The 25,938-nt window shown below is 43.9% G+C and overlaps 1 protein-coding gene across 1 annotated transcript in view; it reads left to right on the top strand.

The window, feature by feature from the left end:
- The window catches only part of LOC311052793 (glycerol-3-phosphate dehydrogenase [NAD(+)], cytoplasmic), a 346,962-nt gene that overhangs the window by 147,951 nt on the left and 173,073 nt on the right, over positions 1-25,938 (top strand). The gene's annotated exons all lie outside the window — the stretch shown is intronic.

The raw sequence follows: 25,938 nt of genomic DNA, 5'->3' as shown, positions 1-25,938 counted from the left end.
TTTGTAAAATATTTTGTTCCAGGGACTCCAGAAGCAAAATTGTGAGTTACAAATGTTCGCTTTAAAAAAATATATTCAAAGATTTGCAAAAATGTTCAAGATTTTTCAAAAATAGCCGATCTACAAGCTCATAGTGCGGAAATCTAAAATGACAGAGGCGCGTTCCCGGATTGAATGGAATAAACATGGTACTTCATGTCAAAAAGGTTGCCGACCGCTGTTGTAGATGGACGGGGGCGTGCTCTCTACTCAGCCTATACTTAGCTCCTTGGTTTTATCGATGTTGAGAGGTGTTGTTCTCCTGTCAGGTTCTTGATCACTGTCTCTCTCTTGTATATGGCTGTCTCATCATCGTCTTGGAAAAATAAGGCCTGTCACTGTCATCAGCTGTTCATGGCCATGCATGGGCTAACAGGGAGTGGAGGAGGGGGGTCTCAAACGCAGCCCTGGGAGGGGCTCCTGGGTTGAGGGTCAATGGTGGGGCAGAGGTATTGGAATCCATCCCTACAGTACAGTCCAGGATCCAGCTACATATACTGTAGAGCAGTAGTTCTCAAACGTATTCGTGGGGGCACGGCTTTGGCGCAGTCGGTAGTGCTGTGTCGTCACAGCTAGAAGGTCCTGGGTTCGATTCCCGCCGGGGACGCTGTGGGCGCTGGGGGCGTGTATTGTCGTCCGCGTCATCAGCGCCCATACCCTAGGTGGGGTTGGCGAAAGGGCCTTTCTGTGTGGAGTTTGCATGTTCTCCCCGTGTCTCCTAGGGTAGTTAATACCCTCACAAAAACATGTAGTAATCCTGATCGCTATACCTCCTCCCTCATGACAGCCGGGGCGCCTAAATGGAGGGGAAGGGAACTGGTTGGAATAACGTGTTCCTTCCACGCGCTACGTCCTACCGGGGAAACTCCCCCCTGTCAGGTGACAAGAAGGTCAGTTGGCTCTCGTGCATTGAAGGAGGCATGAGCTCGGCCCTGGCCTCCCTAGGCTGCTGAGGGGAGTGTAGCGCCCAGGAAAATTGGCACCGGGTGAAAAACAAGGGTTACAAAATCACGGGAGATTATTTTTTTTAAAAACCTATTTGTGCCAAGGACCCCCAAATTGATATGTATTTGGCCGCGGATCCCCTTCTGAAAATGTTTTGTGCTAGGGATTTATGTAAAAATAATTTTTCAAACTTTTCCAAACATTGTGTGCTTTTAGGTTGTACATCTGCTATTTGGATAAGGTGGTTAAAATGATTGGGATGCTACATTAACTACTTTAGCTGGGAACCCCCTGGAATCCCGCCCCCGCCCCCGCCCCCCGCCCCCAAGGACCCCTGGACCCCTGGAGAACCAATGACATAGGGCAGGGGTCTTCAACAGGGGGTCCGGGCCCCCAAGGGGGTCCTCAGAGTTACTACGGGGGGTCCGCCAAATCTTTGTGTGATAGGATTTTATTTTTACATGAACCACTTGAACCCTAGCAGAAAATAGCAGATCTACAAGCTCACAACGCCTCAGGCTGCGAGGCGTTGTGAGCTTGTAGATCTGCTATTTTTTGGCAAAGAGCTATAGGTGTAGAGGAAAAAAAGAGCAGACCTAATTTAAAAAATAATAAGTTATATAGAGAGGGTCCCTGCTTCATCTATCTCTCAGCTACACGGTCCCTGGCCTGAAAACATTGAAGACATCTGACATAGGGGGTTGAGTCTTATCGGTAGTCGGTGAGTCTAGAGGGAACCATGGGCGTTTAATGCTGAGCTGTAGTCTATAAACAGCATTCTCAGTTGTTCTTCTCCAGGTGGGTGAGGGCGGTGTGAAGTGTTGTGGCTATATATGGCGTCATCCATGGATATGATTTGCCAGTAAGCAAATTGGTTAGGGTCCAGTGTGGGCATTAACCTTCTACTGATCCAGCATTGGATCAAGACTATGTATTTTATCGAGTCTGACTTTTATCTACAATAGTCTTGGGCTCTACCCCCCTATAGCAACTGGAAATCTGTGTGCAAAGCCTGTACTTGCTGATACCGACACTATAGCCTCTCCATGAAGCATGAGGGGTCAATTCTCTGGGAAAGGGAATGGTATATCGTCGGGCAGAAACCTCTTATCTCCAAAATGTATGTAATGTTTTGTGTTTTTAAGTGAGTTTTGGACACTGACCAATCCTGCACCGTGATTGGCCAATAGTCTACAACGCAGTCTACAACCCTAACCCTTCCACAGTCAATGCAAATCAATACTTTTGCAAAGTCAGCCAATCACATTACAGCTAGTGTCATCACCACTAGCTGTAATGTGATTGACTGACTTTGCAAATTCAGGACTGTGATTGGCTAGCGAAACACATGACACATGTGCAGCCCTATGAATAGCAGTATGGACTTAAAAAAAAGTCATGTATCCTTTTTGGGGCGGTGTTGCCGCCCCCTATAAGTGAGTTTTGGACACCGACCAAAAGATTTGTATACCCCCTAACCCTTCCATTGTTAATGCAAATCGATACTTTTGCAAAGTCAGCCAATCACATTACTGCTAGTGTCATCACCACTAACTGTAATGTGATTGGCTGACTTTGCAAATTCAGGACTGTGATTGGCTAGCGAAACACATGACACATGTGCAGCCCTATGAATAGCAGTATGGACTTTAAAAAAAGTAATTATCCTTTTTTTAAAGTGAGTCATGTTGTGATGACCACACACCGCCCACTTCACACTGGGTGTGATTTTTTTTAAGTAAGTCATGTTGTGATGACCACACACCGCCCACTTCACACTGGGTGTGATTTTTTTATAAATCAACGCCATTGATCATACTACAGCGTCACACAAAAGCATCAAAAATAGCAGATCCACAAGCTCGAAACACGGTGCAAAGCGACATGTTTCGAGCTTGTCGATCTGCTATTTTTTGTAATTTTTTAATATTAATCTTGAAAAGTAACAGTTTGGACATGTGAGGTTTCCACCCGTCAGTAAACACTCCAGCCAGTTGCGTCACACATCATGCTCTGAACATCCGATGCCCTGGGATCCCATCTGGCCCCCGTCGCCTTTAGCGTGTGTTGTTGACGTGCGAGAATTCCCCCGTTGCCATGTCTGGTTCGGAAATCTCCGGCGTGGTGATGACGTCATGTTCGGGCGAACAGCCATTTCTTATGTCATCTGTGTCGGCTCCTCCCGTAAAGCGAGGTGACGTCACCTTCGGGGCAAATCGCCATACGGGACGGGTCTTGTTGTTGTCGAAAGTCTCAAAGCAAGCGTAAAGTGTTGAGCTCATGTGGGAGGGAGGCCGTGACAGCTGGATTTCACTCACACATGCACACACGCGCACGCCACACACACACACACACACACACACACACACACACACACACACACACACACACACACACACACACACACACACACACACACACACATTTTGTATAACTATACTTGTGAGGACATCAACATTCTAGGATGATCATTTGATAAATGCCATTTTTTACAAAAAGACATTTGTGACATTTTTTTACCCTAAACCTAAAGACTGACTTTGCAATTGCTTGGCGTTGTCGCACAGAAAATAGTCAATCTACAAGCTTGTAGATCTACTATTTTGGGTGTGTGATAGCCGCACACAAAAAAGTAGAATCTTCTTATTTATTTATTTTTTACAATAAAACGATCATTTCTCTTGTGAGGAATTATGGAAAATGGTCCATGCACTGTGTTAGTTCATAGTATACTGTGGTAGTGACACAGTATACATTTAATTCATGAACAGTGTCAATACAATACAGCAGCTATTCTCTCCAAGGACCCCCAGGTCGATATGCATCAGGCCGCGGACCCCCATTTGATATATATTTTTTAATCTCTGGGACCCCCCCCCCCCAATCAATACACTGTCAAATCCTCAGTGTCATTTTAAGAGTGTACAAATGTGTGTACATTTGTACACTCTCAGAGTTACAGACCTGTAAGCGTTCATTTGGACCCCCGGTGGTCCCCAGACCAGGCGTTGAGAAATAGTGAGATAATACTATGCATTGCACTCAGTGTAAAAATATGTACTATGGAAAAAAGTAAACCTATACTAGTATGCATTACGCTCATTGTTATGTAACAAGACATGACGCAGTCATGTATACCAGTTGCTGCAAGCTTTGTTTTGCCCCGATCCAATCTTTTTTCTCTCTGTGACCGTGTGTGTGTGTGTGTGTGTGTGTGTGTGTGTGTGTGTGTGTGTGTGTGTGTGCGCGTGTGCGTGTGTGTGTGTGTGAGAGAGAATCTGGCAACACTGCTGAGCTACTGCTCTGTTCGTTCATCTCGACCTCGCAACTACTGTACAGTATGCCGCTGTTTATAGACCGAAATGCGCAATTTGGGCTGTTTTCTACAGTATGTGTTCTGTTCCGTCTAAAATGTATTTAAATTAAGGAAACACAGAGAACCGATGGCAGGCGTGCACATAGATATAGAAACCTAGATACCTCATTGGCCTCTGCAGTTCATTGTAGCGACTGGTATCTCAATACAAGGCTCTTCCGCAGGGCTGTTTGACTACTGACCAATCACATCGCGTTAACTACTGGCCAATCACAGCGCGTCTATCTGACTAGTTGCTGCGCGGCTGCCTCTTAAGAAAAGACCCGCCCCACCTGCCTCTGATTGGCCTAACGAACGCCCCCCTTCTGTGACGCACACGGAAGTTTCCAGCTTGCCCTGCTGAAGCGGAAGGAAGTGGAAGGCTAGCCCTGCGGAACAAGGAAGCGCGCCCGAGATACGAACGCTTCAGAGCCGAAGGAGGCGTCTACCTTTATATGTCTATGGGCGTGCAGGGTTATAATGCCATAGCATGGGATGACGAGACCGCCGTTCAGAGTATGGGATGTCTCCCCATTGGCTTAAAGGACAGCCAATGATGAAAAAGATGTCGAGAACATGTCGTATAGGTGTTGAGTAGTGCTCTGTCTGTTACTAGACCAGTCGCTCTTCGAGCAAGCTGGTAAAAATATGTTACATGGAAAAATGTAAACCTAAAATGCATGCATTACACTCAGTGTTATGTAAAACTATGTTGCATATGGAAAAATGTAAATCTAACATTTATACTGTTCCATATCTTCAGACCAAAGGTCACGACCCCTCTCACCACCAACACCGCCAGGAGGAGCTTCACTTCCTGGATGAGTACGGCCAGCCAATCACGGTGCAGCTGGACCGGCGGAAGGGGCGGGGCCACAGGAAGAGGCCGTCTCAGTACGCGACGGAGAGACACTGGGAGGCTCTGACGATGAGGATGATGGATGAAGAGGAGCCCCAGAGAGAAGGATACGGCACTGGGTAAGAGGAGAGGAGAGGAGAGGAGAGGAGAGGAGAGGAGAGGAGAGGAGAGGAGAGGAGAGGAGAGGAGAGGAGACTTTATGCCCAGGCTAATATGCTGCTTCGCAGGTTCAGTATGTGTTCTGGTCCTGTCAAGTGTGCACATTTTTTCCCATGTATACAGCTTTCCTGTGGTGCACATACAAGAAAAGTAGCACGCAGAGGCTTAAAGTGGCCTACAATGATGCCCTGAGGATACTTCTTAAGGTCCCTAGATGGCATAGTGCCAGTCACTTGCTTGTAACATGTGGAATCCACACTTGTGAGGCTCTATTAAGGCACTCTATGTATGGATTCATGTCTCGCCTGGATGAGTCCCGGAACAGTATTATTGAGGATATAGTCAAAGAGACAGGGAAGAGCTGTCTCCGGTACCCGTCCAGGCTGCGTAAACACTGGAGAGTCAGCCTGTATGTATGATTGAATGGGGTTTTTAATGTTCTTTTATTTATTTGTTGTGTGATATATGTATGTATTATATGGACCCCCTGTGTGTCTGGAATAAAGTTTGAATTGAATTGAATTGAGAGGATAGAGGAGAGGAGAGCAAAGGAGAAGGGAGGGGAGGGGAGGAGTGGAGAGGAGAGGACCAAAATTGCTCCCACACGTCACGTCACTGTTTGGGTAGTTTGATCTATTAGTTGGAGTCTCAGTGGGCGACCTGATTGTAGTTTGTGAGCTAAACAAACTATACTGTCTGAGAGGCTGCCCTACTACAGTGGTTCTCTACCTTTTCTGGATCAGGGCCCACTTGGAAATTTGTGGGCCACCCATCACCACTTAACACGACAGCCCAATGGCCGTGTTAAGTGGTTACGTTTATTTTAATGATCCATTGTGTTCCACCTTTTTTGATTGATTGAATACTTTGTTAGCAGTTTGCAAAAAAAAGCACAGGAAAGTACTACAGTTCAATACAAGGTCTGCTAAGAGGATTTAAAACCCAAGAAAGCCTATGGCTTGTTTCCATTGGGGTCCTTTGTACTCAATTCATAGGGACATTGAATGACAGAAAGATATACACTACTATGCAAAACATCATAAAAACAGTTTGAAAACTGAAAAACCTGAAATATGTTCAGAAAACAGTTCAGGGGGGGGGGCGGGGGGGCTAGGCTTTGACGTTTACAGGGGCCAGTTTCGAATTGCAGCTCTTTTAGAGTGTTTTGAAGGAAAGTAGGGTTTTACACTCCTTCATGGCTTTTGGTAGGGCATTCCAATTTTTTTTTTGTGGCATAGCAGGAGAACAAATTCAAACCTGGGATGAATGGAACTAACGTAGAAGTATACTTTAAGTTCGTATTTGATGGTATAACTATTTAATATTAATGTTATATATTATCATTAAAAGCTTGTGTTTTGCAACCAAAAAAAGGGGGGGGGGGGTATGGACACTTAGCCTGGTAAACACGACCGGGGTGGTTTACCAGGTTAGGGAACACTTGCAATACCTCACGGCCCACCAGTAGGCCCTGGCCTACAGGTTGAGAACCACTGTCCTAGTACACGTTGGGGAGGGGGTGGAGCTATTGTAGGTGATCCATTACCACCCAACTAGCACATTATTGATCTAGTTCACTTTCATTTAGATGAGAAAATAAAAGGATATGATTGCATTGATTAAGCCCTGAGTTCAGTTAGGGGAATTCCCAAAGCTGTGGGCTAAATTAAAAAATGTCTGTTATTATGCTGATATGATATGTCTTCCGATATAATGCCTAGAATTAGTCATGAAGGTTGTATGGTTAAATCGGTAACTTCTGAATGTTTTGCATAAAGTAATGTATCGTGCCGGTCGGGCTGATGTTGTGCCCTGGACAAGAGCCGGCCACAAGAGCTCTGCCAATTGGCACAGTGGGTGGTGTGTCGGTTTGCCAAGTGGGAGAGTGGGGTTTGATCCTAGCTCAATGCGAATCACTGCACTAACATCTCAGGGTCTTTTTCTCTTTTCTTTTTTTGCATGAATGCACGCACGTGTCGAGTCAACCTATATATTGAACTATTTATTTATTGTTAAATACCTGTGTTGACAGGAGAGATGATCAGAGGAGCAGAGTGTTTACCTCTTTGGTTGTCACATGGACAGAAAAATGAATAGAGTTTCTCAGCGAAGGGGCATCCAGATTAAGAATAGAGGTGAACTCTGGCCTTCAGTGAAGGAGCAGCCAGTGAAAGAGTAGAGATGCACTCTTTCCTTCACATCATAAAAGGAGACCAGACCCTCCTCATAATCAACAAACACTCCCACTTTATGGACAACCTCTCTTATAGGTAGGAGGACTTCAGAGTCGGCAAGAGCACGGTACTCATTTCCATTCCTCAACCTTATAGTCCAGTACCCATTGATGGGGCTCAGTGCGAAATTCTTCGTGTTGATTGTTGACTGTCTGGCCACTCCTATAGTCCAGCTAGTCTTCCCTTTAACCCGAACCTCATAGTAAAACCTTCTTGATGGGAAGTAGAACAATGTTTCAGGGTCCAGATTTACATGCACTTTATATTGCTTGATCCTCCTCAGCTCAACATCACACAGCTTCTTCATCTCTTGACTGAGTGTGTTCTCCAGCTGAGCCACAGCAGTCCTCACAGTCTCCACATATGAAGACTGACAGACATTGTCCTTGGTGGGTGGAGGGGTGTTGATGGATGTGAAGTTCTGGAGGAGGTGGAGGTGGTCTTCAGTGTGTGAGAGTTGCTTCAGCTCAGAGATTCTCTTCTCTAACTGAGCGATTTGTTGTTCCAGCTCTTTGATGAAGCCTTCAGCCTGTTCCTCAGTTGTTTTCTGCATCTCTTCAATCACACCAACGAGCTCAGCCTGGCTTCTCTCAATACAGCTGATCATAGCAGTGACCTGCACGCTGTCTGCTATAACTCTGTCTGCGTCTTTCCTGCTGAGCTCTACTGAGTGTTTGACCTCCTGAATGCAGGAATGTCTTTCCTGGATCATCTGCTGAACCTCAGCCTCTATCTTCCTTTCAAATTCCTCTTTCAACTTGTGCCTCCTGAACTCTTGAACCATCTCAGATACAAAGGTATTGACAGATAATTTTGGTCTCCTATAGAAGGTTTCCATACAGAGTGGACACTGACACACATCACTACTGTCCCAGTAATGTGTGATACAGGTTTTGCAGTAGTTGTGTCCACATGGAATGGTGATTGGATCAGTGAACACATCCAGACAGATAGAACACAGAAACCGCTCTTCAGACAGGAGACTGCTGGCAGACGCCATTTCTATACACTGAGAATAAACGTGAAAATGTAAAACAGAGAAATATTATTGTAAAAACGACTTAAAACTGGATTATTAACTGGAATGCTTTGCTGTATCAGCAGAGGTTCTGGGGTGTCCTCAACCGGTGATCTGGGCTTTATGATCAAGGTTTACGATGTGACTAGAATACTGGGTTTATCTCTAATAATATCTCCTTCAGTGCGTGTGAAGCAAGCTGACTGATATATCGCATCATCAAAAATGATGTCAGTCATATTGACCAAATATGAAGTTAACACAGCTCCAGACTGGTCTCAAAGTAAATACTAGAAAATGTGCTCCTCGGAGCACAGGTCTCCGCCAGTACTGTTCCTGATTAATCCTGTCTTACCTCACTTCAAAAGATATAAATGATCTTTTGAAGTGACACACCTATTTATAGGACTCTATTTCATCATCTCGCTAGCCAATCAAAGCACACCCTTTCAACATATTGTCACGTGTCACGTGAAGCTTGACCAATGTTAGCTTGGTGGACACACGGAAGGACGAGAACGAAAACATAGTCTCCTGGCGGAGACAATCAAGTGCCTTTTTAACGAAATATATTGGGTGGAAATCATGTACGTCCAAAACCATTCGTTTTTTTTTTTAAACATTCAACCTGAAAATGCATTTTCTGTTTAATAAAAAGCTGGAGAGACATGGAGACTCCTGTTACTGATGAACAGACACTCTTAACAAGAGTTTTTTTTTTACGTATTTTAACAAACAAATGTCACTTACCCTGGCTTTAAATGAGCACTCCTCAAACCAACTGGCTTTGACCAGATCCGAAAGCCGCTATGAGATTGCTTTAGCCTGTGGAAAACAACTACTGATGAGTTGTATTGATGCTTATCTCTCTGGAAGGGGTTAATGTCGCTCGGGGTCGCTGAGGAAACTGCATTTCAGTCAGACAACTCTTGGATTGGATTAGAATATTATATATTTATTAAGCAAGCTTGAGCATGGATATAGAAAGCATGAGGAAGCATAGTTTGGCGTCAGGACTCTGAATCCATTCACTCCCTGTAAGAATAACATTTTAATAAATGTTACATGCCAAATAGCATTTACAGGGAATGAATAAAGACCCCCACGGGGATCTAGAAACAGAGCCTACAGGTGGATGCCGGGGAGGCGGTGGGATGAGACTATTCATAGTCAGCAGCATACGTAGGCAAGCAAAGGCAGCAGATCCGGCAGGAATCTCAGCAGCAGAGCAGCGCAGCGTCGGCACATCAGCGCAGCAGAAGAGCGCAACTAGAATGAACAGGTAGGCAGAGCAATACTTATAACCCACCGACCAGGAGAAGAGTGCATGTGACTAGTCACCTGGTCGGTTAGCCCAATCCCTTGAGTTGCCTGGCCTGAAGTAGCTCCGTAAACTGCGCCTCATTAATCAGGGAGTTCTAAGTTGCCTTTACACTGTTGGCTGCGGCCCTGGTATCACTACGGTGATGTCAGTTAGTGTCAGTCATATCCATATATGGAGCGGGCTATGTCAGTTATGCCCAAACCTTGGACTATGATATCAGTCCTGGACGTTTCGGTTAGCTCCATATATGGAGTTCCAGGAGGGGCTCTCTGATGTCAGAGCTAGGTATGTTAGGTACTCCATGTATAGCAGTCTATGAGAGATTCTATGATGTCAGAATTGGGGAGGTTGATTGTCTCCATCTATGGGGATCTCCATATATGGGAAGATTGGGATCGAATAGGTCACTAAGAGTCGGGACTGCTAAATGCTGGCAAGTATGCCCTGAATGTTCTTTACACTGCATGTGCACAATGGAGTCTTAATGTTTGTATATATATTTATACACATAATTGGTCCATAGACCTCAATACAATTAGATCCAATCCAAGTTGAGACAACAAAAAAAAGACATGCCATCTCCAGTTTACATCCCTTTTTCCAATGGAAGAGTGAACGTGAACACAGCTTCTGAACGATTCTTTAGCCCCATGGTCACTGAACTAAATATTGGATCCGATCGTCACAAGCCACACAATCTTCCCAAGATTCTCACACTAAAATGGCTTTTTTTCAGAGAGACAAATCGAGAGAAAATTCACTTTATTATCTGTTTTCTCTGGCCCAGCAACACACTCTCACTAGCCTGGTTCCAGACCATAGATCCCAGCCCCCTCTCTGAGTGGACTGCCCCTCTTGGTCTGGTGTTGTAACCTAGGATTTATTCGGTACAAAAATGTATTGTCCAATGAGAGTCGGAGATGGGGGTGGGGATGCCTTGTGATTGGTTTAGGGAAATCATAAACCAATTCTAATTGGTTTGGGGAAATTCTAATCCCCTCCCCCTTGTAATCGCCTACACTCGAGCCAATGTCAGACTGAAGCTCTCACAGGATCTAGCACCAGTAAACAAAGAACGTTTGCGAGATCAGACGCCATCCACTTAGGAAACCATTTGTAAGTTTTGAGTACCATTTCACTTCTAGTGGCTCCAATTGGGATGGCGTATCTTTAATCATTTAATATCTTTGATTCAACTCTAATGATGTGATGTGATGTGACCTGACCTCCTCTCTCTCTCCCTATAGGCCCTACTGTGGTCACATGACTGTGTCACCTGACCTGTACCCCAACAACAATCACATGATCATGCCGTCTGACCTGTACCCGGCCAATGGCTACCTGCCCAGCATGTCACCTGACCTCCATCCAGCCAATCGCTGCCTGCCCGGCGTCTCCTACAGCATGGACCACCTGGACAGAATGGACTATCACGTATTTGATTATGTTCATATTTGTAAAAGATAATCAATTCAAATCAAGTGTGCATTAAAGCAGTGAAGGACCCCCATAATGATATGCATTATAAATATCTATACATTATGTTGTATTTCACTGTTTTCTATTGTGTGCTAATGTTCTGTAGGGTTCGGAGGTGCTGCCCTACCAGCCTAACTCAGAGAGCTGTCTGATTGGCTGCTGCAACACAGATGGGACGGAGCCTAACAATTTTCCCACACAGGTACGTAAACTGATTTAAAAAATAATAATTAAAAGCAGTTTTGGACTGGTTTTGTTTTTTACAGAACCAACTCAGGTTAGGTCCAGACCGAATCTACAACTCGGCAAAAGCAAATTGTTCCCAGTGTATGACGGAGGACAATTTCACTATAAATTCAAATCTCTGTGATACGATTATTGTAAGTGATTTTATTTGCGACAAACGATAATCGTCTCATCCCTAGTCTCCAGGCAACAAACGTGATGTGAATCCATTTTCATTAAGGGAGGGGTGGAGCGGTTAGCTCCTTACCTTGTCAAACGTTGTCTGCTAGCATGTCACCCTGCATTTGATTTGATTTGAGTTGATTTGACTGCTGTCCCCTGCATTTAACCCACACTAAAGGGTGATTTATTCTTAGTTGCACGCCAGTATCGTGTGCTGAAATCAGCCAATCCACAAGCTCGGAGGCAACAGTGCTAACCACTGCCCTACCATGCCACCTGACATTTACAAGTCTAGATTTCATTTAAATTAGGCAACAATATGTTATTACAGCCAGATGATGTTTTTCCAGTGGATTACATGAGAACAGGTAGACAGGTCTTAGAAAGGTCACACGTTAAAATACACAGGCATTGGTTCAAATAAGTGTTAAATAGGTCTATATTCTGATAGTACTCATTGCTATAGAGTGTTTGTTCACAGGAGTCTCTCCAGCTATTTATTAAACAGAACATGCATTTTCAGTTCAGGATACCAATGTTATCCAATCAGGATAGAGAACTCAGTTACAGATTAAACAAGTGAAATTGGAAGTAATGACAATGAAATTGGAACTGCAACACATGAAGCTGATAAATGGTTGCTCTCTCCTGATTGGCTGAAATGTTGTCACCTACCTGAAAATGTATTTTCTATTTATTAACACATTGACCGCCAGAGGTTAATCTCATAATGTACTCACCAGTGCCAACGTTTTATTGTTGTTTTTTGTTTTTTTCACGTCGCCATAGACATTGTTAAAATTGAGCTGCGCACTGTTTGTAAACATCGCGGACATCTGCCTGGTTCGAGCAGTGAAAACCACGTCTCAAACGGAATCTCCATGTTGTAGTTAGAACGGTTTATGTTAGACAGTGATCACCGAGGAGAAGAAAAAAACAAGGAGAAAACTGAGTTTCAGTTTCGTCATTAGAACGAGGGCTGACGGCTTCGGCAAAACCGGATCCCAAATAATTCTGTTTCCGGTGGTGTTACAATGAAATGTGCCGTACCGGAAATTAAAAAAAAAAAAAAAAAAAAAAAAAAACGAAAAAAAAGGAAAAAGCACCACGGCCTGTAGGCTACGGGATCGGCGCTTTACAGTTGGATTTATCGGCCCGTAGGCTACGGGCCTGGCGGTGAGAGTGTTAAAGAGCTGGAGAGACAGAGAGACTCTTGTTACTGAACAAACTCTATAGCAATGATTACTATCAGAATATAGAGCTTCAACCTTTTAACCATATCACTTACCCTACCTTTAATGTGATCTTTGTCCCAGGCCAGTTAAACAGTGACAATGCAACTCTGAAACAGTCCTGCTGTCACCACCACCTGACAGTTACATATCAAATTGTTTGCATTCATAGCTACTGGTCTCTTCCAGAAGCACATCACCTACTCTTAATCTCCAAGACTGTCTTTTATCATCTAAGCTAAGGAACAGCTCTAAAGTTGGATGCTTCCTGTCTCAATCAGATTCTGAAAAAAATGGTTCATGCTTTTGATTATTGTAATGCTCTCTTTGCTGGACTGACAAAGCAGGTGTTGCATAACCCCAGGACAAACACTAAATCAGATTATGGTGCTTTCAGTCACCATGGTCCCACTCTGTGGAATTGTATACCAGCTGATCTAAGGTCTGTTACAACAGTGTCTTCCTTTAAAAGCAAACTAAAAGCCTACGTATTTTCACAAGCTTTCAGCCAGGTTTGGAGTGTGTAGTTATCTTAATTAAAACTGACTTCCTTTGTTCCTGCAGTCAGAGTATCCATCTCCCTGGATGTCAGAGCGCCCCCCGCTGGCCTATCACATCCCTTACAGCAACATGAGTGCCGGTCTGGGCTGTGGAGCAGGTGGCTCTCGCCACCACCAGGTGCCGCTCTCCGAGGCCGAGACAGACGCCGTGTCCTCGCTCCCGGGCCACACCCCTTCCTCCCCAGGCTCCTCCCCTTCCTCCGAGTCGCTGGTGTCGTCGGAGCCCAGTGACTCTGGTTTCCACAGCGTCAGCACCGGGGAGTTCCGCCGCTTTCAGAAGATCCACTCGAGACACGCCCACGCTCCGCCCCTAACCCTGACGCCCTTAACCCTGGCGCGACCCGGCGGTGGCGGCCACTCCCCCCGGGAGCAGAGAGCACGCTGGGACTTGGAGTCCATCCCCGAGATGACCCTGATGCCCATGACCCCGCCCCCGGAGCGCCCCCAGTCCTCTAGGTGCATTGTGGGTAGCAGCACGATGGCGACGGTTCAGTTCCACCGAGCCGAGAGAAGCCCCACACACCAACGCCCCCCTCCCTCACAGAACACAGGTACAACAACTAGATTTGCTGTGGCCGATGGGGGGGGGGGGGGGTCGGTACTTTTCAGACTGGTTTCCTTATTTCCTTATTATCAGACAACCTCACACACTGATAGCAGTGTTTTTTTGTAAATTGACGCCCTACTTGATCATATTACAACGTCACACAAAAGCATCAAAAGTAGCAGATCTACAAGCTCTGTGATCTCTCTGAGCTTAGCAGGTTTGGGGATCTGTTGGGATTTGATTCCATGCAACCGGCACCTGCGCGTGCAAGTCTCAATGTTTGTAAACAAAATAACTGGGGCGCTATTTTCCGCGGTGCCTTACCCATTATCCCTAAACTTCTTTGCCATTTTTTACTATTTTTAAAAACATTTTCAAACAGTTCAAATAACCAATCTACAAGCCCATAGCGTGTCGATGTAGATCGGCTAGTTGAACTATTTGAAAATGTTTTTAAAAATAGTAAAAAAAAAAAAAAAAAAGAAGTTAAGGGATAATGGGTAAGGCACCGGCGAAAATATGTCACCTGGTCTATTCTCACTGCAATGTTTACATCTCCCATCTGTGTGTGTGTGTGTGTAGGGTGCCATACCGAGCCATGCCAGCGGAGGGCACTGTGGTTGCAGCAGCAGCAGCAGAAAGGAGGCGGAGCCCTTGAGGGACCGGGGCGGAGCCAAACCATGACGAACCTGAGCGACGGCCAGCGCAGACGCCGGGCCAGCCACCCGCACACCATGGAGCTGAGACAGAGCCACGCCAGCGCGGCCGTTGGCGACGCCATGCGACCCAGGACCAGGTCCAGTTACCCCGCCAACTGCCTCGCCAAAACCAGTCAGCCCAGTTTGGACCGACCCGGCCAGTCCGCTCACCACCCCGCCGCAGAGAGAACCAGCCCCAGTCATCCCAGCGCGCCACAAAGCAACCCGGGAACCAGCAGACGCCAGGGAGAGTGCCGAGAGGACGAGTCCCTCTCCAACAAGAGCCCGGCCTCGGGCTCCAGCGGCACGCTGGACTGGCACAAACTCCAGTCGTTGGGGAATCGACCCGGCGGCAACAACCCCAACAAGGTCCCCGCGCCCGGCCTCCTCTACGCCACGCTGCAGTGTGGCGGCGTAGGGGGCGTGACCCCTCCCCGCTCCCCCACCTCCCCCCGCTCCAAGCTGACCATGTCCAACAACCAGAAGCTGGTGAGGAACCAGCTGCTCAGGGCGCGGGCGTCTCGGCTGGCCCGGGAGCGCAGCGAGGTCACCACGGACGAGGGGGAGGAGCCGGGGGGAGGGAGGGAGGGGGAGGAGGACGACGGGAGGGGGGGGTGGGAGGGGAAGTACTGGAGCCGCACGGAGCGGAGGCGCCACGCGGCGCTGAACAGGCTACAGAGGGAGAAGAGGGGAGGAGGAGGAGGAGGAGGAGGGGAGGAGCAGGCTCTGGCGGGAGGGGGAGGAGCAGGAGGGGGTGGTGGAGGTCAGGGGTCGTCCCAGATGGTTCTGGAACTCAGCCACAGGAAGCAGAACCTGCTGCGGAACAGCAAGATGCTGGACGACTGGACGACGGTGGAGGAGCTGCTGACTCACGGGACGAGAGTGGAGACGGACAACCGCCTGTGTCCCAATCTTCTGTTATCTGTTACTACTGTCTGATGTCGTACTCTACTACTGCCTCTGTTATCTGCTACTACTGTCTGATCATACTCCACTGCTCTATTATCTGCTACTACCGTCTGATCACGATCCACAACTCTGTAATCTCCTACTACCGTCTGATCACGATCCACAACTCTGTTATCTCCTACTACCGTCTGATCACGATCCACAACTCTGTTATCTGCTACTACTGTCCGATTATGACCCACATCTGTTATCTGCTACTACTGTTTGATCAGGGTCTGATCCTGTTATCCATTATCAGAAAGTACTGTCTGACAGGAACCCAGCACAGTGCTATCTATGTATTATTATTAGGAATGGGGATCGTAATTTGTTTTGGTCGATTTAGATCCCCATATCAATCCTGCTTATTGATCCGATTCCTTATCGATCCTTTTCTATCATTGGTAGCAACATTGGTGCTAATCTGAGGCACTGTATCGCTTTCATTTCATTTCCGCAGACAATCAAAGGTAGAGCATGTTGTTGACGTGCAACACTGAAGCAATACGCTGTGCATGCTCGCCATTTAAAGGGGAATGAAACGCAAGGCTGATTTTTGTTTGTTTTCCACTTTCAGTGGAAAAAACATGGCAGGCTGCCATCACTGTGTACTAGTACAGTGGTTCTCAACCGGTGGGTTGGGACCCAGACTCCCAACATGATTTTGGGGGGTAAGGTCCTCAGATGACAGTGAAGTGACAAACTAAGGACTTTTAAGACCTTTTTAATACCTCAACAACAAAAAAGAAAGAAAAGGAAAAGACCATTACTGCATGAAAAGTAATCAACAAAGTATAATAAAAAAAATGGTGAAACATTGGTCAAATTGTCAAATAATATAAGAAATAGGCAAATATTGTGAAAATAGCCGATCTACAAGCTCACAACGCCTCGTTGCGAGGCGTTGTGAGCTTGTAGATCGGCTATTTTCACAATATTTATCTGTGGAACCGAGTCAAACTAAATATAATGCCTCAACTCCTACATTCCAAGGGGGTCCCCAGTTCAAATATGATTATTTTGGGGGGTCCCGAGTTCAAATATGATTATTTTGGGGGGTCACCGCCTGAAAAGGTTGAGAACCACAGCTAATCAAAATGAATAATGGTTGCGTTAGGCCGGTCGACACCAACGCAACTTCTCGCAACAAAACCGTCCAGCGGTCTGGACTGACCAGGTGCAGACTGGTGCCATTTGGGGAAAATGGTTGCAAGTAGTTGCAAGGAGTTGCAGTTTTAAGGAGTTGCAAGGATTTTAGGGGTGTCAATACTGTCTATCATGCTTTCACATTGGCATGCCCTTGGCTCTGGACACGTCTATGGAAATCTTATCATTATTCATTTGTTGGCAGCAGCTGTGTTGCTTACTAGTCTGCCATGTTTTTAAATCGGCTGTAGTTTTTAAACCTACACAATCAGCCTGGGGTTTCATGCTCCTTTAAATTCATGTTTTTACAGTAGTTGGCAAGAAATTCAACAGAAGTCAAATCTCTATTAGTACGACATACAGTACATGTATGTTTGTGCCAGTGATTTGGATTTCAATAACATGATGTCACGTCAGGTTCCGCTAGAATAGATTTATTACTATTGATTTCCGATTCTCAACAACTTCGGAATCGGATTCCCATCCCTAAATATTATATGATGAGAGGATTGATTTCTTTATCCGTTACCACTGTCTGGTATTATTATCACTGACTGGAATCTGTTTGGCATGTGTTGCTACTGTCTGATCAAAAGCTATAGGATTCTGTTAGCAGCTAGTTTTAAGCATCGTGACAGCAGCACTGTTTCTACTCTCTGGTATCTGTTACTAATGCCTGGTCAAAACTCTTGTTACTACAGTTACATCACTTTTATCTGTTAATTATGTCTCTGAACTCAATTAATACCTAGGGGTGTAACGGTACGGTTTAACAGCGATAAGATACGCATCGTGATACATGGTTGACGATATTGTAGCACATGAACACCTACGATATTTCTTCATTTATAGTTATAACTTACAACGCTAAGAGGAGCAAGTTACGTCCGGGTCTTTCGCGGGGTCGCTACACTACCCCCTCCTTTCTGAAGCTCGCCCTCGCGCTCCTCGCTTCACTGCTAGAGCCCCTCACGTTGCTCACGCAAGGGCAGGTAACAGGCAATGCCAAGAGAGCCAGCTCCATTGGAAGAGCAAGTTACGGCCGGGTCGTTCGCAGGGTCGCTACAAAACCAACGATCGTTGGACATAAAAATCGATGCATTGATGCAATTACCGTATTGTTACGCCCCTAATTAATACCATCGTAGTCTAGCACGAGTGTGAAGCGTTTTGAAGAAACTGATTATGTAATCTGATTATAGTAATCTGATTACAGGCAATGGGGCTAGAACAACTGCATCACAGAAGTGTTTCTTTGTTTTTATTGGTGACTGTACTAGAGAAAAATGCAGGCCGACTCGTACATGTAAATATTCATAATAATTTGAATTAAATTATTGTTATCAAGTAAGGAGAGCTCTAGATTTTAAAGGCAAAGTAAGTAATGTGGCGGAGTTATACGACTGGGTAGTATAGCCCTGTGTGTGTGTGTGTGTGTGTGTGTGTGTGTGTGTGTGTGTGTGTGTGTGTGTGTGTGTGTGTGTGTGTGTGCCCTACTACCCACCCAACAGGAGCGTGATAAATAGTAACACCTCGTTATTTCATGGTACAGTGAGTACACAAACCTTCAATATTTAGCCAAAGATAATCACTCTTGTTTTTTTTTATAAATCTAAATAATTTCAGTTTATTAACACAGTAGATTGACTGCAGCTCCATCCTGGTTTTAATCATAATTTAATATTTACTGTAGCTATAGTATTTTAACAACCTGAAACCAAGCATGAAACAAACAAAAAACCAGCAAGGCTTTACAGATGCAATGTTACGGGTATGTCCAAGAAAACCTAACGATAGCTCACTGTAAAAAATAGGTTCATACCTTCAGATCAAAATCAGATTATTATAAATTGACATGATCAAAAGTAGCAGGACACATTAAATCAGGGGTATAGAACTTATAAAAGCAATAGAGATCTGATGTCTAGTAAGTACATATTTGGGTCACTTTGGGTGCAGGGGTCTTCAACAGGGGGTCTGGGGCCCCTAGGGGGTCCGCAGAGATACTGCGACAAATATTTGTGTGATAGGAACAGTTTTTCTTTCTTTTTTTACATGGACCACTTGAACTCTAGCATCCCTATTCTGAGGGGAACATTAGTCGAAAATAGCAGATCTACAAGCCCACAATGCCTTGCAGCGCGAGGCGTTGTGGGCTTGTAGATCGGCTTGTAGATCGGCTATTTTCGGAAAAGAGGTTTGGTGTATGGGGAAAAAAGAGAAGACCATGTACACGTTTTTTAGGTATTCCTTACACAGTGGTGGTACTGTCTTTCTGAACAAGTCTATGAAGGCATCTATGAAACTGAAGATGTTTAATCTGCAACACAAATGTATACAATATGTAGTGGGGGTCCCTGCTTCATCTCTCTCTCAGCTAAGGGGTCCTTGGCTTGCAAAACGTTGAAGACCCCTGCCACAGGGAAATGTTCGAAGCGTTTCAGATGCAGAAAACATTCTGAGGCAACCAGCTATTAACAGTATTTACTAACATGTACCTTTCTCTGTGTTTTCTGATATTTGTTTGGTTCATAACCCATGTAGACCGGCCTGTTGTAACCTAAACATGTTTATACCTTTCATGTCATTATAGACGTTGCTACATATATTTGATTTATTTCTCAGACTCTGTATAGCCGATACACATAAAATAAAATAAAAAAACAGTTGAGAGCTTAATCCTTTGGCTATTATGGAAAATTACTTAAATTGGGCTTAATGTTCATTAGAAAATATTTAAAATATTTTAATGAACATTAGGGCTAACACATTTTCAGTAGGTCATAGGTTTAAGCTCTAAAATGTGTTTTATTTCATGTTACAGTCTTCTACAGAGACTGAGAAATATATATATACTTTCTTGTGAACATTGACAATTCTTATGCTGTTAAGTTTTTCCAGACAACTCTTAGGATTTAGAAGGCGTTTTTAGAATTAGCCTCAGGTCTAAATGGGTAGCAGGATAGATAATTGAACTGTTGGCTTTTAGCACAAGTGAAACAGATCGTCTCAGAATGAATTACAAAGGTGTGTTTATAGGATACGTTTTAAGAATTAAGTTTGGGGGAAAGGTTTCTGTATTGATAGTTATATGAAAATAATTCTGTTAGCTATGTTTGCATTTTTCTTTGGAACCGAGGGCTACACAGGTATGAATCATTGCTAGTTAGCTGATTTGAGTTGTTTGTATTGTATTGCCAAAAAAGAAACCTTCTTTCCACAATGCAACAAGTGCCTGATGGGACATTGTATGAAAGCTCAGGTAGTAACTGTGACCATACCGCCCTCTACAGCTCAACAGCAGTATTACCACAACAATGACTTTGTTTATCTCTTGTCATGGTTGGGTAGTATGGGAGAAAAAAAAGAATCACAATATTTTTGACCAGATACCTTAATATTGATAATGTAAGCTTGTTTAGATCGGCTGTTTTCACTATTTTTGAAAAATGTAGAAAATCTTTGAAAAGACAACATTTCCGATGTTACGATTATCCAAAATCCCAGTTGATATCTGGTCTTATATCACCGTATCGATACAATATTGTATGCCCAGTGCTGCCTGTCAGGCTCTATGCACAGCAGCCATATTGGGAAGAAATTGGACCTCTTCCTTACTTCCTTCACAGGTGTTACCAATGAAGGCTCTGTTCCATTTAGTGTGGCACAGTGGTTCTCACCCGTAAGGGGCCATTTGGAACCCCCTCAAGAAACCATGAGGGTCCCTGGACAACACTTTGAGACCCACTGGTGTAACAGAGTGTTTCCAGTGAGCCAGCATGCACAATATCAGCACCCTGACTATTTGACTAGAACGGAACAGAGCCTTCATTAGCATCATTGATAACACCTGTGAAGGAAGTGAGGAGGACTAGAGGCACAATTTCTTTCCAATATGGCTGCTGTGCAGAGGCCAACGGAAATAGCAAGTACCAACATCTCCGGTTTACTTTCCGTATCTGTGTGAAGTGGGCGGACGTTTTTTTTAGGAGACAGGAAGCAGGTTGGAGTCTATTCATTTTAATGGGAGAGTGAACTTGAACACAGCTTCTGAACCATTCCTTAGCCCCATGGTCACTGAACTGAATATTGGACCAGATCGTCACAAGCCACACAATCTTCTGAATATTTTTTTCAGTGAGACAAATCAGGACAGCTTTATTATCGACCTTTCTCTGTCCCAGCAGCACACTCTCGCGGGATCTAGCACCAGTAAACAGAGAAACATTGGACGTTCGCGAGATTTGCCGTCAGGCGCCGGCGCCCACTTACTGTTGGAGACCATTAGGATTTGTGTACCATGTCACCTCTAGTGGCTCCAATAGGCTCTATTCACAGCAGCCATATTATCACTTCCTTCGCAGGTGTTACCAATGATACTAATGAAGGCTCTGTTCCATTTAGTCTAGCACAGTGGTTTCCACGACCCCCATAACTCTGAGAGTGTACAAATGGAACCGGGTTCCATTTGTACACTCTCAGAGTTACACACCTGTAAGGGGCCATTTGGAAGGTTTCCAGTGAGCCAACATGCACAATATCAGCACCCTGACTCTGTTTGACCAGAATGGAACAAAGCCTTCATTAGTATCATTGGTAACACCTGTGAATGTCTTCATAATATGGCTGCTGTGAATAGTGCCTATTGGGATGGTGTATCTTCCTATGTTAACAATATTTGGCTCAGGCCAGCATTTAATACAAAAGGTACAGACTGCTGTTTGTCTCTGGGGGGCCGTGTGGTGACACACTTTATGCTGTTTTGTGTCAAGTTAGGCAGAAACCTTGTAAAATCATTACTTTTCAAGGAATGGAAAAAATAAACTGTGTTCCAATGGATCCAATTAATATAGTCATTATTTAGCCACAAGCTCTTTTTAATACTTTCATTGGTTCAATATTTGTAAAAGTCCACAGATTTAACCACTTTCACTTGACAAAAACAAACAGCTTGTAGATCGGCTATTTTTGCTTCTTTTGGGTGACACTGCAGTATGACGAAGAAGGGCATTCATTAATGAAAACGCATGAAATATGGAGATACAAGGTTTCTGCCCGACAGCAACGAAGATAGAGCAGTCTGTTGCATCCAGCCATGTTAGCACCACAACCCTGTTCCCTAACCGTTGCTATAGTAACACATTACTCTGCCGCAAGAGGTTCTTGAACTATGGGTCAGGATCCCCCAGTGGGGTCCGCGGGAAGGTGTCGGTGGGGTTGCATATTGACAACTGAAGTACAAGTACTTGAGTAAATGTACATAGTTACTTTTCCAGCACTGCAGAACACATCCCCAGCCGTGGACCTTTTAGCTTCAGTGTAACAAATCTATTGTGTAAAATGATAGATTCTATATTTTTCATTGCTGTAATAAAACACTGATGTGCACAGGTGTTGTTTGCCGTTTGTTTTTTCTACATCGGACCTGAGCACATTTAACAAACAAACCCTAGCATCCCAATAGGCTCTAGGCACAGCACCCATATTGGGGATGAATTGAGCCCCTTCCTTACTTCCTTTACAGGTGTTACCAATAATACTAATTAAGGCTCTGTTCCATTTAGTGTGGCATAGTGGTTGTCTTATTTTCAAGGACCCCCATAACTCTGAGAGTGTACAAATGGAACCAAAAGGACCCGTAAGGGTCCATTTGGTTCCATGTGTACACTCTCAGAGTTACACACCCACTATAAGGGGCCATTTGGGAACCAAAATGGAGTGTTTCTAGTGAGCCAACATGCACGATATCAGCACCCTGACCAGAATGGAACAGAGCCTTCATTAGTATCATTGGTAACACCTGTGAAGGAAGTAAGATGATGTCTTTCCAACATGGCTTCCTTGCATAGAGCCTATTCTGGTGGAACATTGGCCCGAAAATAATAGATCACAAGCTCACAAAAAGGTTGCAATGCGATGTTTTCAGGTGATCTGGTTATCTCAACCAGCTAGATTAGCAGAGCATTTCTTGTAACTTTTAACCCATTAAAGGGACATTTCACCCCTGGAAGAAAATGACCCAATGGTAATGAAGTTTAGGACTCAATTATTATTATTTTTGTGTATGATCTGTGTTTTGAGATATCTAGTAATCTTCTAACTTTTCGTGACGTTATTTACGTCACGAAAAGTTATGTCATTCCTTTTCCGCACTACATGTTGTCTCGACGCGTCTCACACAGACCAGCTCCAAAGACCGCCCCAATGGGGTGTCCCCACACAGTCACTCCCATTAGCTGCGCCCCCCGTTGCAGAGTGAGACTTTACTTTACCTGAGTTATCTTCTGATAGTTGTACTTGAATGTTGACATGAAATAATAATCCTGTGTAGTGTTTCATAAGCGCAAGCGTGAAAAAAAAAGACAGCGTGGAGAAGCAGCGCTGGTAAACAAACCGTCGCGAAAGGCTAGGATAAAAATACCAAGGATTCCACAGTGATGTCACTACTATGCGACACGGAAGTAGAACTGCATGAAGATAGCAAGGATTTGACAGTGATATGACATCACTAACGAATCCTTGGACATATATGTAACTAGATGAACATGTGCTAGGTTGACGTTCTTCAGTCAGTGTTGCCAGATATTGTGAGAGAAATAAGCAACCAGGTCTAAGAAAACAAACCCAAAAGAGGATAACTAGGCCAACTTTACCTAGACATGTACATGGGATATTATATATTTGAAAATTGCCGATCTACAAGCTCACAACGCTTCACTACCCATTGTGAGCTTGTAGATCTGCTATTTACAAAAACATCTTGAGGGGGAAAAAGTGCAAAATGTGGAATATTTTTGACAAATATCTGTTAGGGGCTCCCTGGCACAAATTATAATTTCAGATGGGGGACTGTGGAAAAATACATGAACATGTTTGAGAACCACTGGTTTAAACAACAATCAAAACATTTGGAAACAAGCCCAAATATCAACTACATTTTAGAAAGAAGCCGCTTATAATAAGCAGACATGGCAACACTGCCATGCTGTTTCAATGTTGTCGTTGAAGATCACACCCACATAGAATCTCCCCTGCCACAAGGAGGGGCAGTAAACCAAAGCATTATGGTCATTGTAGTAATGCAGCAGTCCAGTCAAACCGTAGTCAAACACACAGATTACATTATTTTTCTGGCCATAGGGTGCAAATTTTAAATTGTGTTACTGTTATCTACTACAAATACTATTACCATTGAGTGATTGCAGTTTCTTCCAGGGGTGAAATGCTCCTTTAAGACCGGGAACGCATCTCTGTCATATTAGATTTATTTGGCTAATCAAAGATAGCAGATATACAAGCTCACTATGAGCTTGTAGATCTGCCATTTTAAAAAAATCGTGAAAATGCCCCCCCCCCCCCCCCCCCCCGAAGCAAAGATTTGAGTTACCTATGATCACATATATATATATATTCACATATATATATATATATATATATATATATATATATATATATATATATATATATATATATATTCAAAAAGTTGCACACATTTTCACGATTATTTTTCAAAAATAGCAGATCTACAAGCTCGATTGCCGCGCAATGAGCTTGTATATCTGCTATTGAATAGTCAAAGAAATCTTAAAGTGACACAGACACGTACCTGGTCTTAATGGATTAACTCAATTTCTCCAAGAACTCAAAGGAGCAGAAATACAGCAGCAGTTCAGTCAGCATAAGATGCACTTTATTAAACAAAGGCTTACATCTAACTTCACTCACGTCATGGAAACAGGCACTTTGGAGTGTGTATGTGGCGGTTAGTCTGTAGTTGGTTGGTCTTATGTACTCAGTATTGTATATAGAATGCATGTGGGGTGAAACAGTCAATTATAAAAAATAAGCTATTTTAATAAAATAATTTTCAAAAATAGCTAAAACAGCAAGCTCATCACAGCTTAACGTGTTGTGAGCTTGTTGATTACTGTAGCTATTTTAGCGTTACACAACAACATATAAAATATATCTTATGTGACAAATCAAATCAGTCATTTCGTTGATGTATATATTCAAAATACGCAAACTACGTCCTTCAATTAATCAATAGATGCAACTCAAAATGCATGTAGTTCCTCTTAGCATTCTGTTTGTAGCAGATCTGTGTACCGTATCCATCACTGCAAGTCAACAGGCTACATCAGCATTTTACATGATGATAAATGATACAACATAATAATTCTATAAACCATCAACACTACAAATCATTGCATTCATATTTAAAATGATCCAGATCATTCTAGATCATGTTAAAATGATGTGAATAGTTTTGTCCTTTCTTCACAGTAAGTGGATTAGTTTACAGTATATTGTCGCTGTCGGGCAGAAACCTTATATCTCCATTCTTCAACTTTTAATGTAATTTTTTTTTTAAACGCAAAAGTAGCAAAAATTGCAGATCTAGAAGCTCACAACGTGTCGCTGTGTGACGTGTTGTGAGCTTGTAGATCTGCTATTTTGGGTACTCTTGACACATTTGGAAGTTGTTGTGTGTTTTATAAATATTAAACGTATGAATGTGACTAAATAATCAATTACATTCGATCCATTGGAACATAGGTTCTGGACATACAAGGTTTTGGCTGACAGTGACAAAATCATATTTCACCGCCTGTACCACAGATACCATGATATCCTCGTCCTCACACAGCATTCATATTATGCCACACAAAGTTGTACCAAACCTCCAGAGGATGTGAGACTTGCACCGACTACTTTTAAAACCAAGATAAAAACTTCTCTTCACTGCCTTTCATTAAAGATGTCAGCCTACCTTTATTCTGTTATGCCTCTTTCACCTTTCCCTCTTGTTTATTCCTTCTGTTCTTTAACTACATGAACCCTAGCATCCTTATTCTGGGGTAAACATTCTGCAAAAAATAGCAGATCTAGAAGCTCACAAAGCTGTGTCACAACGCGCATTGAGTATTCAGCTATATACGTAGTGTGACCTGCAGAACATTTTCGCAGCCAAGCGTAGCCCTCTA

Source organism: Gymnoscopelus microlampas, assembly GCF_963454915.1.
Source record: "Gymnoscopelus microlampas genome assembly, chromosome: 10".
Lineage (NCBI taxonomy): Eukaryota > Metazoa > Chordata > Actinopteri > Myctophiformes > Myctophidae > Gymnoscopelus > Gymnoscopelus microlampas.
Note: the sequence above shows the minus strand (reverse complement) of the source record. Positions and strands in the feature narration are given on the sequence as shown.